This window comes from Tamandua tetradactyla, chromosome 5, assembly GCF_023851605.1.
Source record: "Tamandua tetradactyla isolate mTamTet1 chromosome 5, mTamTet1.pri, whole genome shotgun sequence".
NCBI classification, from domain to species: Eukaryota; Metazoa; Chordata; class Mammalia; order Pilosa; family Myrmecophagidae; genus Tamandua; species Tamandua tetradactyla.
The window spans coordinates 41,042,932-41,063,836 of record NC_135331.1 but is presented as its reverse complement, the minus strand read 5'-3'; the positions used below and the strand labels follow the sequence as shown (position 1 = coordinate 41,063,836).

Below are 20,905 nucleotides of genomic sequence, written 5' to 3'. Positions count from 1 at the left end.
AGTCTGGGTTCTGGCTTGCTTAGCATCTCATGGGAAGGCACATGGCAATGTCTGCTGGACTCTGCATCTCCAAATGCCCATGTTTCGGCATCTGCTCTGTTGGCTCTCCAAGTATCTCCAAATGTCTCTATGGGCTCTTATTCCAGTCTGGCTTCTGTGGGTCCTCTAGCTCCTTGTGTCTCCTAAGGATTTCTGCATTTCTAAACATCTGTGTCTGCATTTGAATGTGAGGTTTCTCCTTTCAAAGGACTCTAGTAAACTAATCAAGATCCTCTTTGAATGGGTAGAGTCATATCTCCATCTAATCAAAGGGGTATATTCATAATTTGGTTTGCCACAATTCTGTGGAAGTAATCGAATCAAAAGTTCACACCCACAGCTGAGTAGGTCAATCTCTATGGAAACAATTTAATTAAACTTTTCCACCCTAAACTATATGTCTGATCCTACAAGATGCATCAGGATTAAAACATGGCTATTCTGGGGGTACATAATACTTTCAAATTGGCACAAATGTCATATTGCTTAAACAAATTTTAGATTAATTTTCTGATATTTATTGTTGAATAGATCATAATTGATCAGATAATCATGAACTCATCAGAGGAGAAGTCTTGTCCCCATCAGTCTAGTCTCTCTGGCTTTTTTACCATTCCTCAAGCACATCAAGAGAGAGGATAAATGAACAGCATTTGGAATGGTGCCTGGTAAATAGTAAACATTCAGTAAACATCAGCACTTTATAATATAGTGGCTCTCAAATAGAAGAAAATAACAAATAAACAAAAAACAAGGCAAAACAAATCAAGTTTCATTGTGATAGGTGATAATTTCATTTCTTTGCCTACTCAAGCAAATACCACTTAATGAGTTGGCTTAAATGATGGGGATTCTTTAGCTGATGGTTTTAAGGCTAAAAGAAAGTTCTAATCAAGATGATGGTTTCTTTGCAAAGACTGGCATTCTGGGGCTAGCTGCCACTGTCCTTGGTACTTAGCTTGTCACGGGACAAGGCACATGACAGCATCTCCTGGTCTCCCCTTTTCTTCCAGGTTCCAGATGTTCATCTTCTGTCTGTTCCCTTCCTGACTTTCCCTCTCTCCTTGTCTGAATTTCATTCTGTTTATATGGGATTTCAGTGGTAGAATTAAAATTCATCCTGATTGAGGTAGGTCATGTCTTAACCGAAGAAACCTTATCAAAATGTCCTACTTATAATGGGTTCGCACTCACAGGAATGGGTGAAGTTTAAGAACATGTTTTTCTGGAAAACAACTCAAAACCATCATAGGTCAGTGCCTTTCATCAACTTTTTATATCCTTACCAAAATCATAAAAGTGCTTTGTCATTGGTTAGCATTCTCATTGTCTACTGACTATTAATCTAAAGAGCTATAGGACTCTTCATTTCATTTTATTTTATTTCGTTTCACCAAATAAGCATCAGAAACTTTGAATAACTTTCCTACAAACTCCCTAATTACACCAAGTGCTCAATTTTGATACATTCCAGTTTTATTTTGACCCTCATTTCTTAAACCAGGATCTTATTATCTGCAAACATGAGGGTACTGTGAGGCCAAAAGAAAAAAAAAGGGTCTGAGATTAAAGAGAATTTTATGCTCATCAAATCAGTAGACCCAAACAGAAAGGAGAATATGTATTAATAATGTGGCTAATTATTGGCAGAGTGACTAAGGAATTCTTCAAAATTATTAATAGATAAGTAAATGCATCACGGGAAGGCTAAGTTGAGTCTTCTAAACATGGTAAAATAGAAATATTTTGGAGTCTGATAGATTTAATTTAAAACCTGATTCAGTTAATTTGCTCTGTGTAATGTTTGGTAAGTTTCCTGTTGATAAAATAAAGGTAAAATTGCAGAGGAAACTACAGAAACAGTAAGCAAAATCCCCAACAAAGTACCTAATATCTAGTAGCACTCTGTTAATATTATCACTAGTGATTTTTAGAACTATATGTATTAGGTTTTGTTGCATAAAAGACTACCCTGATACTTAGTTGCTAAAACAAAAATTTATTATTTCTCATGTTATGGGATGGCTGGGCACTTCTGGTTTGGGTTGGCTTGATTGGAACTGGATGATCTAGGGTCTCACCCAGCATGGCTGGTATAACCAAAGCATTTTCTCATCCTCCAAGGTTACACTGGGCTTGTTCAGATGGTGGTAGAAGGCTTCCTAGCAGCAAGAAAGGGCATTTGCTGATGAACAGACACTAGTCAAATTTCTGCTAAAATTCTATTGACCAAAGCAAGTTCCATAGTGAAGCTCAGATTCTTAAATCTCAGAGGCAGAGAAAAAACTCCTCTTCTCAATGGAACTACAAAGTCAGGTTGCAAAGCGACATGCATATAAAGCAGGGGGTGATTTGTGATTATTCTTTCACAATTTATCACAAAAACCATTGAAAAAAATAAAGCTAATGGGTACATACTGTTTCTATAATTCCAGGCATAACCAGTACAAAAATGTGAAGGGTACATGTTTATGAAAATGTATAAGCTATATTAGGTCATTCATTCGTAAAGAAAGAGTGCTTTTGAGAATCATCTAATTCATGAGTTAACATGGCTAATTTTAAAGTTAATAGGACCCTTGTGTGTTCATCCAAGAGCAGAAATTGAGCCACTGTGTATGCCACTTACTGACTTTGTTTGCATTATAAATTATCACACTTTGTTATGTCTACTTTCATATCATTTCCATTACATTCTATTATTTTAATATAATTCATTAAAATGGAATTATCAATAAAAACTTGCATTAATGCATTGCAGTTGTTGTAATTGATGAAAGAACATCTTTATAATTGTACTATTAACTACAGGACAGGATTTATCCTGGGCTTCACTATTTGTGTTGTACAGTCTTTTGAATATATTTTTATTCTAGTAACATATATACAACTGAAATTTTCTCCTTTTAACCACACTCAAATACATATTTTAGTGCTTAGTTATATTCATAATGTTGTGCCACCATCACCGCCCTCTGTCAGAAACTTTTCCATTTTCACAAATAGAAACTCCATACAGTTTAAGCACCTATTCCCCATCCCCACCCTCATCTTGGCCCGTGGTAACCTCTATTCTAGTTTCTTATAATATGAATTTGCTTATTCTAATTGTTCCATATAAGCAGATCATACAAAATTGTATCTGGCTTATTTCACTAAACATGATGTCTTCAAGGTTCAACAATGTTGTCATTTATTAGAACTTCATTCCTTCTTACTGCTGAATAATATTCCACTGTACATATATACTCCTTTCTGTTTCTTCACTCATCAGTTGACTTGCTTCATCTTTTGGCAGTTGTGAATAATGCTGTTGTGAAAATATCTGATGGGGTCCCTACTTTCAATTCTTTTTGGCATATACCTATGGGTGGGATTGCTCGGTTGTATGATAATTCTACACTTAACTTTCTGAGGAAGCACCAAACTGTCTTCTAGAGCAGCTTACACCATTTCACATCATTTACATTCCCATCAACAATGAATGAGTGTCCTGACTTCTCCACATACTCTCTAACATTTGTAATATCAATTTTTTTAGTAGTAGTCATTCTAGTGGGTATGAAGTGATTTCTCATTGTGAATTTGATTTGCATTTCCCTAATGGCTAATGATATTGAGGATCTTCTCAAGTGCTTCTTGGCCATCTGTGTATCTTCTTTGAAGAAATGTCTATTAGGATCTTTTGCCCATATCTTAATTGGGTTGTTTGTGTTTTGTGACTGGATTATAGGATTTCTTTATATAATCTGCATATTAAACTCATTTTGGACATTTCATGTGCTGGTTTGTAGCTGATGTACCCCAGAAAAAATATGCTCTTTATGTGAATCCATTCCTGTGAGTGTGAACCTATTGTAAGTTGGACCTTTTGATGAGGCTCCTTCAGTTAAGGTGTGACCCACCTCAACCAGGATTTGTCTTAAATCAGGATTTCAGGATCACTGGCAGACAGTTCCAGAATGCACAGCCTATGGGTAGAAAGCTTCACCTTGATGATGCCTTGATTTGAACTTTCTTTAGCCTCAAAACCATAAGCTAAAAATTCCTATTGTTTAAGCTAAACATTGTATGGTAGTGGCTTGAGCAACATGGGAAATGAAAACAGTTTTTAGTACCAGGAGAGTTGGGTGATGTTATTGGAAATACCAAACATGTGGATATGTCTTTGGAATTAGGTAATGGGTAGAGGCTGGAAGAATTGTAAGAAACCTTATAAAAAAGGCCTGAGTTTCTTTGAAGAGGCTGATCATAGAAATGTGAATACTGAAATTACATCTGATGAGGACTTAGAAAAAAAATAATGAATGCATTATTGGAAAGTGGAGGAAAGGCAATCCTTGTTTGAAAGTGGCAATGAACTTGGTAAAATTTAATTCTGAGTTTGGATGGAAGGCAGAAAATTTAACAGTAATGAATTTGGATATTTAAATAAGGAGTTTTCAAGCTAAATGTGGAAAGCTAAGCCTGGTTATTCCTTGCAACTTATAGTAAAATGTGAGAGGAAAGGAAGAAGCTGAGAACTGAATGCCTGGGCACAAAGAAACCAGGAGTTAAGTGGTTTGGAAAATTCTGAGTTTCTCGAAAGTGAGTCCCCAGAAAATAGTGCTCCATGTGAGGGTTTAAATGACCATGGATCTACTCAGCCACTTCAGTGCAAGCCAGTTATTCAGGAAGGATTTGTGGAAAGTTATTTTATCTGATGGCTTAGACCTCTGTGTAATTCCAGACAAGATTTTGGCATAATTTTTCTGAGCAGAACCACAGTGGTCTGGACTAAAAGGCCCATAGGAAGGAAAAGTTGAAGGGAAAATCACTTTAAGGGGAGAAGGACAGAAGCTGAGGTCTGGACCAAAGAGAACTTCAGCCAAGCCAGCACGCCCACCCATATATGTGGGAAGGGTACATATGCCACAGCGCTTGGAGAGGACAGCCCATCCCCCTTGATGTTCAGGAAGAGTGGCACCACCCAGGGTCCAGAGGGGGTGGAGCCTGTGCCCAGAGTTTGTGGAGAGCCTGGCTGCCATCCCAAAGCTTGGAGAGGGTGGAGCCTGTACCCCAGTGTTGGATGGGAGGCTGGTTACTGGGGAGGCCCTTGGAAGGGGTAGGGCTGCTGCTTCATCAGACCAAGAGAACAAAACATCATTCCTTAGATAATACTCATTCTTTGAAATCTAATGAACCATGTCCTGCAAGGTTTCAGAATTGTTTGCAACCCCTGACCTTTTTACCTTCCAATTCTAGCCTATGGGAATGGAAATGTTCATACAGGTTTGTCCTTCAATTTTATATTGGAAATGAAGAAGTTGTTCTTTGGGTTTCACAGGTTTATAGTCAGAGGGGAATTGTGGCCCAGGACAGACCATATCTATAATCAATGTTTAAAATATATATATACAACAAATTTTAATTATGTACTGAAAATAAATTATAGGAAATAACTTTAAAATGCAACAGAGGAAACTTTCATGAAAGAACATTCCCAATGAACTCCCTTCATTGGAGGGGGTGGTGAGATTGCAGTGCCAAAACCAATAATATCATAAATTTATAAAAAACTTCAAATTGTCTATGGATTCACACACTGCCATAAGCCACAGATATTCCTTCACAGGAGCTTTATTTATGATTAACCTAACACAGAACCAGATTTTGCCATAAACTATAATACTTTTAATACAAAGTCTTATTTATATACTTATACTTCATGTACATGCTCTCTGTGATTTAGAAAACAAAATCTACACACTGTATAGCTACTCTTAACTTATAGCTGTAGGCAACATTTTTGGATGGAATTTACCCCCCAAGAAAATTAATGGCATATTTTATGTACATGAAGGCTAAACTGCAAGAACAATAGTTCAGTTTCCTAGCTATGCATCTCCTTTTAGGTTAGGTTTGTAAATATAAAAAGGCCAGACAAATGTACACTTCAGAATCACTTTCTTAGCTCTAAGAGTTTTCTTGTCATTTTTGTGACTTTTCTGATACATGCATTTGTGTAATACTGGTATTGAAAGCAATAAAGCAATATAACTTTTAATGTAGTGGCTCAATAAAAGTTTCATTGTCATTCCAATCTGATTCTTGGTACAATGATTCCTTACTTCTCTATAAATTAAAACATATATGGGGACATGCTTAAAGAGACTCTAAATAGATTTCTTAAACTATGTCCCTGAAATATCCTTTTACATAAAATAAGTTTCACTAACAGTTTACAGAATGAATCTGTTTATCTGGCACTTCCTTGAGATCCAGGGATAATCTAGGGAAGTGTATCCACAATTGTTTCTTAAATAGTGTGGCTTCCTTTTGCTATACCCTGGTCTTAAAGGCACAACTAATCCTAGTTTTGATGAGAGATTGAAAGATATTGATGAAGACTTTGAATTAGAGCTTTGAAATGTGGTTCCATTGCTGTTTGCAATCTCTTTGGTCCAATCCCATGGTGCAATGTAAGTTGTCCACATTACATACCTGTTCCATAGTTTTGCAATGGATATCTCTCACTCCTGCTATTGCAGCAAGATTATTAGCTTCAGCTGTTACCTGAAGCATGGACTAAGAATGTGGAAGTTCCTCTTCTTGATACATTTTAACGTAAGCCTTAGGATATTCTACAAGATCTCTACAAGTAACTTTAGATCCACTTATTTCTTTTTCTACCAAATTTTCAGGGGCAAACAGCAGTGGAACCACATTTCAAAGCTCTAATTCAAAGTCTTCATCAATATCTTTCAATCTCTCATCAAAACTAGGATTAGTTGTGCCTTTAAGACCAGAGTATAGCAAAAGGAAGCCACACTATTTAAGAAACAATTGTGGATACACTTCCCTAGGTTATAAAGCTCTTCATGTTGATTTTGTTTTACCTGCAATCTCTTTTCAAGGAATTGTTTTCCACCTTCTAAATGATATGAATGTTCAATAAGATAACTCCAATCTCAAGTTAAATACATTAATGTCTGAAAGGGTTTCTGGTAGAATTCTTCAATTGCCAGCCTGACATTCTCTGCAAATAAACACAAGTGTTGAAGATCATCTTCTTGAATATTCGGAGACAAATTACACAGAGCAGGTCACAGTGCTCAGAGCAAGCACAGTTCCAGTCTTTGATATTGAGTGGATATGAAAGGCACCCTGGGTACCATTAGCAGTACAGCCACTTTTGTTCCATTAGGCCTGTCAATTAGAAATACTTCATTCCAGACTTGTATGCCGATTGTTTCTCTCTCACAACCACCTTGCCACATAAAGCCAGCCAACGTTTAATTGTTTCCACCAATTCAGTTTCGGGAATCACTCAAGAAGCATTCTAATAAGTTCCAGAGGCAGCCTTATTGATGCCAGCAAAGGGTCTTCTTCCTTTTACTTGTCATAAATTACTTGTTTTACATTTATCTAAGCATGAGGTCCAGTAGAAATGATTTCTCTTTACAAAAGCTCCTGCCACGGATACCACTATTATGTTAAGATCTCAGATGTGCTTGTCAGGTATAAACTTGACCAGGTGAAGGTGCCTAGTTCTATTGCTGTGTACATGAGCCAAGGACATGTGAACCTCATCTGTTGCTGATTACATCTGCAGTCGACTAGGAGGCGTGTCTGCGGCAATGAATGAAGTTTGATTTAATTGGCTGGTGCTTAAATGAGAGAGCTCAATGTAGCACAGCCCAAGCAGCTCAGCATACCCAATCACAGCACTCACAGCTCAGCCCAGGCCTTTGGAGGTGCAGAAAGGAATCACCCCGGGGGAAATGGCTGGAACCCAGAGGCCTGGAAAGAAGGCAGCAGAGATCACCCTGTGCCTTCCCACGTAAGAAAGAATCTCAGTTGAAAGTTAGCTGCCTTTCCTCTGAAGAAGTATATGTTAACTAAATAAATCCCCTTTTATTGAAAGCCAATCCACCTCTGATGTGTTGCATTCTGGCAGCTAGCAAATGAGAAATGGTCCTGTACTAATATCTGCTCCAAAGCTTCTTCATCAAGCTCAAAGTTATGGTCATCTTCATGAGCAAGGAAAATCTGTATTGGATATGGTTTCTTCAGAATATCAGAGTTTACATCATCTCATAATTCCCACCTATGGAGGTTGCAGTGGAGACGTGGTTAACCCTGGTGCCTCAGCTCTTGCAGTATCTGCTTCCTCTGGGTTGCTGGTCCCTTTCTGCCATCTTGTAGTACCTATTTAACATAAACTCCTCCCTGACATCAATGGCTGCAGTGGCTTTATCAACCTCCCTGGAGCTGGTGGGGCAGTGGGCAGTCCTAGTACGTCCTTGAGCCTCCACCCATCCTCCCCCCCCCATAATAAATTCTGATGAGACTTTGTATTGAGCATCATTTCTGAAATGATTTAAGACATTTTGGGAAATTGTGACTAATTAATGTATTTTACATATAGAAAGAAAGAACATGTCTTTTGGGGGTCCAGAGGGTGGTATGGTGGTTTGAAGCTGTATGGAACCAAGAAAAACATGCTCTTAAACTAAATCCATTTTTGTGGGTATAAACCATAGGCTCTTTGATGAGATTATTTTAATTAAGGTGTGACCCACCCTAATCAGGATGGGTCTTAAACCTATTATTGGAGTCCTTTATAAAAAGTATGAAATTCAGACAGAAAAAAAATCAGAAGGAGCAGCCAGAAGCTAAACATCACTGGAACCCAGAAGAGAAGGGAGAGACCAGGAGACACCTCAATGTGCTTTCCCACATGAGAAAGGAACCAAGGATCACCAGCAGCCAGTCCAGAATTCCACAGTCTTTGGGGAGAATTCATTTTCTTGATGGTGACTTGATCTGGATATCTTCCCAGACTCAAAATCATGAGCAAATAAACTTCCATTATTTAAGATGAACCATTTCTTGAGCAGCCTAGAAGACTAAAACATGTGGTGTTTTAGTTTGTAAAAGCTGCCAGAATACAATATACCAGAAATGGAGTGGCTTTTTAAAAGGAGAATTTATGAAGTTGCAAGTTTACAGTTCTAAGCCCATGAAAATGTCCAAACTAAGATGTCCAGGTAAGATACCTTGATTCAAAAAAGACCAATGGTTCCAGAACACTTCTGTCAACTGGAAAAGTACATGTGGCATCTGCTAGCTTTTTTTTTCTAACTTCATAAGGCTTGGGGGCATTTTCATTCTGCATCTCCAAAAGTCTCTGGCTGTGTAGACTCTATTTGCACTCAAGCCTTTTCCAGAATGGTTCCCTCTTAAAGGGCTCCAGTAAGCAACCCCACCTTAAATGGGTGAACACACATCTCCATGGAAACCATCTAATCAAAAGTCACCACCAACAGTTGGAAACAAGTAAAAAGATCCCATCCAGCAGTATTGAATGAGCATTAAAAAACATAGCTTTCTTGGGGTACACTAGAATTTCAAACTGGCACACATGGTTTCCAAAAATTTTCTTACATTGTATATGTTGTCCTTTCCCCTTCAGAATACAGTACTTTGATGCACAAAACTTTTTAATTTGCATGAGGCACCATTTATCTATCTTTACTTTTGTTGTCTGGGTTTTGTGTCTAAAGCCTAAGAAATTGGTCCCTAGCACAATGTCCTGAAAACGTTTCCTTATATTTCTTCTAAGAGTTTTAAATATGCTGGTTCTCATGTTTAGCTCTTTGAATTATTTTGAGTTGATTTTTATATAAGTGTAAGATAGAGTCCATCTCATTCTTTTGCATATGGACATCCATATTTTTGGATTGAAGTGATAATTCTTTCCCAATTGAATAGACTTGACACCCTTATTAAAATCCATTGGTCGTACATGTAAGAGTTTATATCTGAACTTTCAGTCAATATGTCTGTTCTCATGCCAGTACTCTTTTATTTTGATTACTGTAGTTTTGTGAAAAATTTTCAGATCTGAAAGTGTTAGTCTTCCAATATTGTTCTTTTTCAAGATGGCTTTGGCTAGTCAGGGCTGCTTAAATTTGATGATTGATTTTCCATATCTGCATTGAAGGTTGTTGGAATTTTGGTTGGGATTGTGATGAATTTGTAAATCTCTTTGGATAAGTTCGAATTCTGATAAAATTTAGTTTTCAATCCATGCAGAATGCCCTTCCATTTTTTAGGTCTTTGATTTCTTTCAACAATGTCTTGTAGAATTCTTTGTATTATTACTTTACATTCTTGCTTATATTTATTCTTAGATATTTGAGTCTTTTAATTACTATTGTAAATGGATTTTTCCTTGATTTCTTCTTCTGATGGTTCATTACTAATGACATTTGGTGTTGCTCTTGTGCATTGCTTCATTGGTGAATTCATTTATTGACTTTACTAGATTTGTTTTGGATTTTTCAAGATTTTCTGTACATGTATATATTATGTACATGTCATATACAAAGAGCAAAAGTTTCGTTTCTTCCTTTCCTATTTGGATACTTTTTATCTTTTTGCTTGCCTTATCTCTGGATAGAACTTTTATACAATGTTGAATATTAGTGGTGAATGAGAGTGGGCATACCTTATTCCAGACCCTAGAGTGAAAGCTGTCCATCTTTCATAAAGTATTATGTTATAATGTTTTCATTATGCCCTTTATCACATTGAAGAAGTCCTTCTAGTCCTAGTTTTCTAAGAGCATTTATTAAGAAGTGGTATTGTACTTTGTCAAATGCCTTTTCTGCATTGATTGAGATGATCAGATTTTTTTTTCCTACTTTCTGTCAATGTGGTGTATTACTTTAATTATATCTAGTTTATCTAATTCATAGCATACAGTTGTTTACAGCATCCTTATTATAGTATTTTTTACTTTGTGGGGTTGAAAGTAATGTCCATATTTTCATTTCTGATTTCATGATTTTTGCCCTCTATCTTTTTTTTTGCTTGTCCATCTAATTAAGGGATTGCCAATTTTATTGATCATTTCAAAGTATGAACTTTAAATGTTTTTGATTCTTTCTATTGTTTATAATTCTCATTTTCATTCATTTCCACTCAACTGTTTGTTATTTCCTTCCTCCTTTTTGTTTTGGCTGTAGTTTGCTCTTCTTTTTCTAGACCCACCAGCTTTGATGTTAGCTCTCTGATTTGACATCTTTCCTCCTTTTAATGTCAGCATTTATAACTGTAAATTCCCCTCTTAGCTTGGCCTTTTTGAATATCATAAGTTTTGGTATGTTGCATTTTCATTTACATTCTCCTCAAGATATTTCTTAATTTCCCTTACGTTTTCTTCTTTGACACTGTTTTGGTTTGCAAAAGCCATCAGAATGCCATATACCAGAAATGGATTGCTTTTAAAAAGGAATATTGAGCTACAAGTCACAATTCTAAGGCAATGAAAATGTCTAAATTAAGGCACCATCAAGAGGATACCTTCTCTCAAGAAAGGCTGATCATGTGCAGGGTTTCTTTGCCACATGGGAAGGTACATGGTGATGTCTGCTGTCCTTCTCTCTTGGCTTCTGGGTTCAAATGGCTCTCTCAACTCCTTCTGTGTTTCCAGATACCTGAGTCTCTCTGCTCTCTGAATCAGTTCTTTTAAGGACTCTAGGAAATTACTTAAGCACCCCCCCCCCAATGGACAGAGTAACATCTCCATTGAAACAATGTAATTTAAAGCTCTCACACATAAAATAGAATTGTTCCCACAAGATTGGACTAGGATTAAAAGAACATGGCTTTTCTGGAGTATGTAACAGTTTCAAACCAGCACATTTCACCCTCTGGACCCCCAACTATATGTTCTTTCCATATACAATATGCATTCCTTCTTTCACAATATCACAATAGCCTTAAACCATTTCAGTAACAAGGCAAATATAATATCAACTCAAAAATAGGACAAAATCTCATCAAAGTTAGTTACAGACACGGTCTGTCTGAAAACAAAATTCTCTTCTTGTTGTGAACCTGTGAAACTTAGAACAAGTAATCTGCTGCCAATATACAAAGGAGGAACAGTCCTAGGATAACCTCCATTTCCATAGGGAAAAAACTAAATGGAAAACAGGCATCACCAACCCAAACAACTCCCCAAATCTTCAGGGAGTACTCCATTAGATTTCAAAGTCTGAGAGCCATTTATAGAATGACATTTCCTCTTCAAGGCCTGAAAAAGTGGAAGGCTCATCCTTTCCAAGGGTTTATACAATGACCCTTTCCTCTCCAAACACTGGGATGAGGGTCTTAACACATACAAGCATTGGGGAGACCACCCCATTCTCAGCCCCACCCTCTTCAAGCATCTGGGCAGCACCTGGACTCTGCCATTTCTGGGGTGCATGTTTAACCCCTTCAGCACAGTGGGGTGTGGCCAGCACTCCCTCCCCCCCCCAATCCCCAATGAATGAGCTCCACCCTTTTTAAGGTCTGAGGTGGAAAAACTTCCTGCACAGTAAGGTGGAAGATCACCCTTCACTTCTGGGACAAACTCACCCTCTCCACATACATGGATGGGCTTACTCTCCTGGTTGGAGACTTCCTGGCTCCAGACCTTAGCTTTGATGGTTCTGTCTTTGAAGTTATTTTTCCTTCAATCTCTCTCTTTTAGTCCAGACTGGCTGTGGTTCTGTTTATACAGATCTCACAAAAAGTTTGTTTACTTGACATGCAGCATACATGTTCAAAAACATCAGACAGTAGAACAATCCACAGATCCTTTCTGGATAACTCCATCTCAAATCCCGGTTTTTTTCTGAAATGGCTGAGTGGTTCCATGTTTGGTTAAATCCTCATGTGGGACAATATTCTTTGGGATCTCATCTTCCCAAAGCTCAGAATTTTCCAAACTATCAGTTTTTGGTTTCTTTGTACCAAAGAGTTCAGTTCTCAGCTTTTCCCTTTTATATTTTACTATACAATGCAAGAAGAAGCCAGGCTGTATTTTCCATGTTTAGTTTGCAAATTTCCTCAGCTAAATATACAAGCTTCATCATCTGCCTTCCAGCTAATACCAGGACTCAATTTGCCAAATTTCTCTGCCACTTTAAAACAGGTATCACCTTTCTTTCAGTTTGCAATGATACAGTCATCATTTCTGTTTAAGGCCTTATTGGAAAGACCTGTAGCATCCATATTTCCACAGTCTCTTCAAAGCATCCTAGGCCTTTTCTTTTATGCTCCTCAAAATTACTGCAGAATCTTCCCCTTATCCATTTAAAAAGATATTCCGTCATGTTTGGTATATGCAAACTCAGCAACACTCTACATCTCTGATACCAAAATATGTTTCATTTTGCTATAGTTGCTGGATTTCAGTATACCAGAAATGGATTGGTTTTTATAAAGGGGATTTATTAAGTTGCAAGTTATAATCTAAAGCTGTACAAATGTCTATATTGAGGCACTGCGTTAGATTGCAAGCTGCTGAAATGCAATATATCAGAACTGAAATGGCTTTTATAAAGGAAATTTAATAAGTTACAACTTTACATAGTTCTAAGTCTATGGAAATGTCCAAACTAAGGCATCCAGGGAAAGATACCTTAATTCAAGGAAGACTGATGCATCTGGAACACACTGGTCCCATGCTGTCCCTTGCTCCTGGGCTCCATGCTTTTAGCCTCTATTCCTGTGGGGATTCCTCACTTTGTTTTTCCAGGGCTGGCTCTCATCTCTAGGCTTCCCTTGGCTCTCTTCAAGTTCGGGTTTGCTTACCATCTCATGGCAGTGTCTGCTGGGCTCCAAGAATCTCCAAACGTCTGTGTCTCTATTCTCCAAGAGTCAGCATGTTTCAGCTCTGCTTTGAAGTTTCTGTCTACTCTCTCTCTCTGTGTATGTGTCAGGTCTGAGGTTTCTGTCATTTCTGGCCCTCTCCAAAATGTTCCCTCTTTTAAAGGATTCCAGTAAACTAATGAAAACCTGCTTGGGATGGGTGAAGTCACATCTCCATCTAATCATAAGATCATACCACAATTGGGTTTATCACATCTCCATGGAGATAATCTACTCAAAAGTTTACAACCTACAGTATTGAATCAGGATTAAAAGAAATGGCTTCGCCCACAAGATTGGATCAGGACTAAAACATGACTTTTCTGTGATACATAGTACTTTCAAACTGGCACACAAGAAGAGGATACCTTCTCACAGGAAAGGCTGATTGTATCTAGGGCTTCTCTGTCATATGGGAAGGCTTCTGGGTTCAGACAGTTCTCTCAGCTCCTTCTGAATCTCCAGACATCTGTGTCTCTCTGCTCTGTATCAGTTCTTGTAAGGACTCCAGCAAGCTAATTAGGACCGAACTTGAATGGGTGGGGTCACCTCTCCATGGAAACAGTCTAATCAAAAGCTTCCACCCAAACAATAGCTCTGCTCTCACAAGATTGGGATTAGGGTTAAAAGAACTTTTAACCTTTTTGGGGGTGCTACAGTTTCAAACCAGCACAGACCCTTTTGTAATTTAAGAGTACATTCTGGCATTTTGCTATTAGTCTTTGGAAAGGGAATATGGCTAGTTATAAAGTTCTTTGACTGGAAGTTTTCTTAGTGCAGTTAATTATTTCAACCCACTGCCTCTGGGGAGCCACAAAGGGATTACCAGCCATCTCCACACTACCTTGAGGAAAGGGTGAGGGAAGGGCCAGCAAGCATGCCAGGAGCTTCTTCTATGGCTCTTTGAAGCTGTTTTCCTTGATTAGGGACTTGCCCAGTAAATGCAGCCCCTTAACTCTTTTTGTTTGTAATTTTTCATATTAAATATAACATATATACAAAGGAAGGAAAGAAAAAGCAATGATTTTCAAGGTACACTTCAACAAGTAGACACAGAACAGATTTCAGAGTTTGTTATTGGTTACCATTCCACTATTTCAGATTCCTCCTTCTAGCTTCTCCAAAGCACTAGAGGCTAGAAGAATTATTTTCTTTTTTTGAAAAATAACATATATACCAAAAAGCAATAAATTTCAAAGCACATAACAGCAATTAGTTGTAGGACAGATTTCAGAGTTTGGTATGGGTTACAATTCCACAATTTTAGGTTTTTAGTTCTAGCTGCTCTAAGATACTGGAGACTAAAAGAAATATCAATATAATGATTCAGCAATCATACTCATTTGTTAAACCCTACCCTCTCTGTATAACTCCACCATCACCTTTGATCTTTCTCCCACTTGTTGGGGATATTTGGGCTATGCCCATTCTAACTTTCTCATATTGGAAGGTACTGTCAATAATATGGGATGGGGGATAGAGCTATTTGATGTTCTGGAAAGGCTGGGCCCTCTGCATTTCAGGACTTATCTGGTCCAAGGGCCCATCTGGGAGTTATAGGTTTCTGGAATGATACCCTAGTGCATGGAACCTTTGTAGAATCTTGCATAATACCTTAAGTGTTTATTGACTGGAATGGTTCTGGTTGGGTTTTGGCAAGTACAGTAGGTAGAAATGTCTAACTGAAGCTTGTGCCAGAGTGACCTCCAGAGTAGCCTCTTGATCTGTTTGAACTCTCTCAGTCACCAACACTTTATTAGTTACACTTCTCTACCCTCTTTTGATCAGAATGCTATTGTTGATCCCACAGTGCCAGGATCACATCCATCCCTGGGGGTCATCTCCCACGTAACCAGGGAGACTATACTCCTGGATGTCTTATCCCACGTAGCGGGGAGGGCAATGGTTTCACTTGCAAAGTCGAACTTTACAGAGAAAGCCTTTAACAATTTTTTTTATAGCGTTAAGGAAAGTTTCTGTCCTTAAGTCTCCTTTGCAAATTTTCCCAGTAGGCTTAGAAAATTAGCCACCCTCAGAGCCAGACATTCCAGCAATCTCAAGTAGTTAATCAAAGGCATTGAACAGTTTTCAGAGCATACACCTCTGGATCTTGGGGAACGAAGTCTTTACATCCACCCTAGTATTAGCAAGCTGTTTCAGGGGCCAGGGTTGAGTACATCACTGCTCCCCTCTGAGAGTCTGGGGGATGGGTGATATGGGCAACTGCTCTGAGAGTACAATTCACTGGTCCTTACTGCAATTTATCAGCCTCTTCCCACTCTTCCCTGGATTCTCCTCAGTGTTCCACTGGACTCTTGAGTTTCAAAATAGTTGATGCAGATAATTCTTGCATGTATAATGGTTGTTCTGGTGGAAGGATTGATTTCTGGAGCTTCCTACTCTGCCGTCTTCCCACTCCTATGTGTTTTCTTAACTTGTTATGTTACATAACTACGTGCGATTCCTACCACATATTCACCAAAGTGTTATGTGTTCTTCATTATCCCTGAGTTGGCTCATATACATTTCTTTTGAAAGTTTCTTTTAGGAAAGGAGGATACTTTTATGTCATTGTAGTTCTTGTTGTGCCAGCAATCAAAATAGTGTCTAGATCAGTGCCTACCATTTTATCTAATTAGCATTTGTGGAAAAATCAACTAACATGGAATTTTGCTGGATAGTGCTCTTTGTGCATTTCTACTATTTTTTGTTGTTGTTGTTGCACGGGCAGGCTCTGGAAATCAAACCTGGGTGTCTCTGGCATGGCAGGTGAGAACTCTGTCACTGAGCCACCATCACACCACCCCATTTCTACTAACTTTTCAAAAGAACTTTAAAATACAACAAATTTTATCTTTGGCCCAAGTAAGATAATTAGGAAAAGGTCACTATCAGAAAAAAATGACAAAATAATTTACAACTATGCAACTCATTATAAAACCTACAAGAATATGTTAAGCCTCACTAGTAATAGTATTATTATTATTATTATTAGGTCAAATTTTACTCAACAACACGGAGAGCTGAGAAATATCACATTCCTATATTTTCTTTGCCTTTATTGCTTATTCAGGTGGCAGTTCACTTTTCACCTCAGGGAAGTCTGTTCTTTTCTCTCTCCATAGGGCCCTATCTGCCTATTATGGTTGTTTATGGACTTTTCTTTGAAAAAACTTGCTAGAATTGTTGTTTGGCATTTATTTATGTGAATATTTTATTATTGCTTTTCCCTTGATGAAGGGAAAAGCTCCAATAGGATGGAGACTTGGTCTATTTTTGTTCTTCTTTATATCCACAACTCTTAGCATAAGATCTGACAGTGCATGGTTCAATAATTATTTGTTGATTGATTGATCAACTGAAATAAATTGTTGGGATGGCCTGAAGTTTGCTTTTTTAATAACTATAGAAAAATATTTGTTAGATGAAATAGAGGAAAAATTACAAGGACAATATTTATCTACTTAAGTGAACAAACTGTTCAAGCACTTTATAAGCACTCAGTCGCATACAAAAAATTAATATGCAAATTACACTATGTAATGATCTATTTATCATATGAAGTCCTTCTCTTGAAGTACTAGAAGTAATCCCAATTCAAGTTACTGGGTGCAATTGAAAATTAGTTATATTTTATGTACATATTTTATATTAATTTTCATTTATTTAGGTTAGTCTCTCCCACATTCTGTCCAAGTTACTGTTTCCTATATACTCTGAATTTAAAATAAGATGTATTATACACACACACACAAAGACACACATACTGACACATCAGGGCTAGAGAGGCACTAATTATTCCTTTCAATTCCAAGTAAATCATATTTTCTTTAGGATTCATGGAATCACTTTCCTGATCCATGCTGTTAAAAATGAATTAACTTGCTCTGATACTTTAGAGAATGTCTAATTATTCAATTATCTCCATCATGTGAATAGAGCTTTGTTGAATTCCCTTCCTAACACCATCAAGTTCTTCCTTAGGGATGAGCTTCGTCTGAATGTACAGCAAGTTCAAACACACACAGACGCGCAATCATGCGATCTATTGTTACAAAGCCATTTTAATTAAAACTACTGAGAATATTCTGTGGTTGTACTTTAAGATCGTCTTCCTCTGAGAACGATATACAATGGTGATGTGTGCACAGCAGTGGGATACCCAGTAAATGCGAGCTTTCCATCACAGCATCGCTAACCCTTCTCACAACAGCTCAATTTGTGATTCAGGTTTCACGTTTCCATGATTACGGGAGGGTAATTATTTCATTACCCAAGGGAAGAAGATTTAGGAGGTAAATAGCTCTTCATTAAATCTTAAATGAGTCTAGTCTTTTTAGGCCACAGAAATGCCAAATATTAAAGTGATGAAATCCAAAAGAGTAAAACTGTCTGGGAATTGAAAATAAATCTGATTTGCGTAGTATAACTATAAATACTTTTCTCTAGTGAAAGCATCTTGCATAAAATGCAAGTAGATAGTGTCAATAATTCATGATTTAAAATAATTTCTACGTAAAATAAATGCATGGAAATGGTGGTGTGTATACTTGAATAGAAGTGCCTTTAGAAAGAGAGGTATTTTATGATTTGACCTGGCTTGGGAGGAGACAGAATCACATTTATTAGAGATACTTTTCTCTACATACCTATATAAGAATTTCGTTGTAAAAGAAAGATTTCCATTGTCCAGATTAAGACTTTATGAGGAAATATTATTTCTTTTATCTATCATTGTTTGAAGATTATGCAGTTGAATATAAATATTAATGTGCAATATTTTCAAAGTATACTTGACTTTATGAAATGTCACTATACTTGATAGCTGTGAATTAAAAGTATTTGGAGACCGTCGTAAATGTGAAAATAGGTAGCTTTTTATACTCCATAGCTCAACTACTGGATTTTTTAACCTACAGTGTCAGAAGGGTGCTGTAATGCAACATATCTATCCAAACCTCAACTCTCCTGGGAGGGACCTTAAAAAGTTTTAAAAGTTTTAGGCCAAAGCATTCAGCTGACCTGTACTGCATGTTAGCTTATGCTCACTGCAAAACAAACATTTCTAACCACAATGCATTTCTAAAGAGCTTTCCTTTGTTCCTTTTTTTTTCCTGTATTGCATCTGTCGAATGTCCAGATCCATTGACAATTTAAAAATAGAATCAAAGATACATGGAGGGCGGGCCGCGGTGGCTCAGCGGGCAAAGTGCTTGCCTGCTATGCCGGAGGACCTCGGTTCGATTCCCGGCCCCAGCCCATGTAACAAAAAACGGAAAAACAAAATACAATAAAACAAGAAAATGTTTAAAGATGTTTCCCTTTCTTCCTTCCTTCCTTCCTTCTATCCTTCCTTCCTTCTCTCTGTCTTTCCTTTAAAAAAAAAAAAAAAAAAAAAAAAAAAAAGATACATGGAAACATAACTCCCACATGTGATAAAGGTTGTTTACATTTAATACCAGTGATTTATTTTTGTCCTTTAGGAGTTCCTATAGTGGTATTAGAGAAGGCAAGGAGAATTTCAATCCTAATGATTTTCCCAGAGGAAAGAATGCCTGTTTTTAAGGCCATTTACTCTTCCTCGGTCTTTAATATCTCAGGATGAAGAATTAATTTACTTATATTAGTGACTTTTTTTTTTTTTAGTTCAGTGGAAGGAAAATTAGTCAGAATTGATTGTTGGGAGGCTCACTGATTGAGTAATTAATTAATTAAAATTATTCATTCATAAACCTCTGGAGAAGTGAGATGGGAAGGTTAAGAGGTTCAGAGTGGGTTGTAGCCTTCAGTGCCTCTTTACTTATAATTTGTATTTAATCTATGAAAAACTCCTCAGGTGTCCTCCTTGGCAAATTTCCTAGAAGATAGGATCTGGGAGATTGGCAGGCGCAAACAATAACTCTTCAATACTGCCCAGATCATGGGAGTCATGGGAGAGTTCAGTGGATAGTAAACTTTTTAAAGTTAGATGGAATGTTTTAATTAAAACAGGCACCTTCTGAAGTTTAGAGACCACCACGGAGACGTCGGTCCAGCATAGGACTGGAAACAACTTGAGCATGGCCTCATGAACTAGCTAATCTAATGCTTATCGTCTCTTGTCTCCACAGGACATCTTTCCTGGGCCTGCTGTCTTCCCACTGAGTTCATCTCCATGTCACTCTCATTATATTAAAGTCCTCCATCTCTCCCCAAACTCTCAATTCCATCCACTATCAAAGAGATGTTCAAAATTCTTGTTACTTTTCACGCAAGGTAATGTAAGCATCTACTGTGCACATTGCATGTGTTTGCATGTGTGTGTTGTGTTTTTAAGAGTTTGGGGACAGGCACTAGGCTTTCTAAAAGGCCCATGAAATTATTTTCAAACAAAAGCTGTTCTTTCTTTAAAATAAGTCCTCCTGTCCTATTGATGCCACCAAATCAAACCTCAGCCAGCTTTTAAAATAATGTTTTCCTCTACATTTTCTATTCATAAATTGTGATTTAAAACATGCATTGCTATTTGTCTGAGTTCTAATAAATCTTTGAGGACATATGCACTCTTGTGAGTACAGGAAACATAAATGGATAAGGGGTTCCTGTATAAAAAAGCTGAGAAGACACAAGTCCCAGAAGCTACTTGCTTCCAGTTCTTTTCAAAGTGCTTAGCGGAGTTAACTTTTTCTGCTGCAGGATCAGACAGTCCCACTGGCTTAATACAACAAAATTTATTTCCCATGAAAGCAAAGCTCTCTGTGGTCTGGCTGGTATCTGTCCTCTTTGTGGTAGCTCAGTGAACTTGTGGCTTCTTTGTTTCACTATAAAACCTCTTCCAGGAGTGCCATGGCAGAGAAAAATGGAGGAAAACTTGGCAGAGGCTTTTTTAGCATCTCAGCCTGAAAGTGCCATATTTCACTTCCACTCACATCTCATGATACACAACCATGATTTTTAGTCCCACCTAAGCGCAATGGCCTGAGATCCAGGAAGGAAATGAGAAGTGATTTTGGGAAACCCGAGATGTATATCTGGAAAAGGGTTGTATGATGAATGGGGAAATGGAGGAGTCCTAAGCCACAGAAAGGCATTTCTTTATTTTAGCAAAGGTATCACTGGAGATTTTACTGTGATGTGCTGCTGTAGGAAGGAGCCTGTAATGGCAGTAAAGAAAGATCTGCTCGAGAAAGAGAGG

At 37.6% G+C, this 20,905-nt stretch overlaps 1 pseudogene; it reads right to left on the bottom strand.

Moving 5' to 3' along the window:
• Positions 1-4,989: 4,989 nt before the first annotated feature.
• Positions 4,990-17,593, bottom strand: LOC143683070 (atlastin-2-like; annotated as a pseudogene).
• Positions 17,594-20,905: the final 3,312 nt, after the last annotated feature.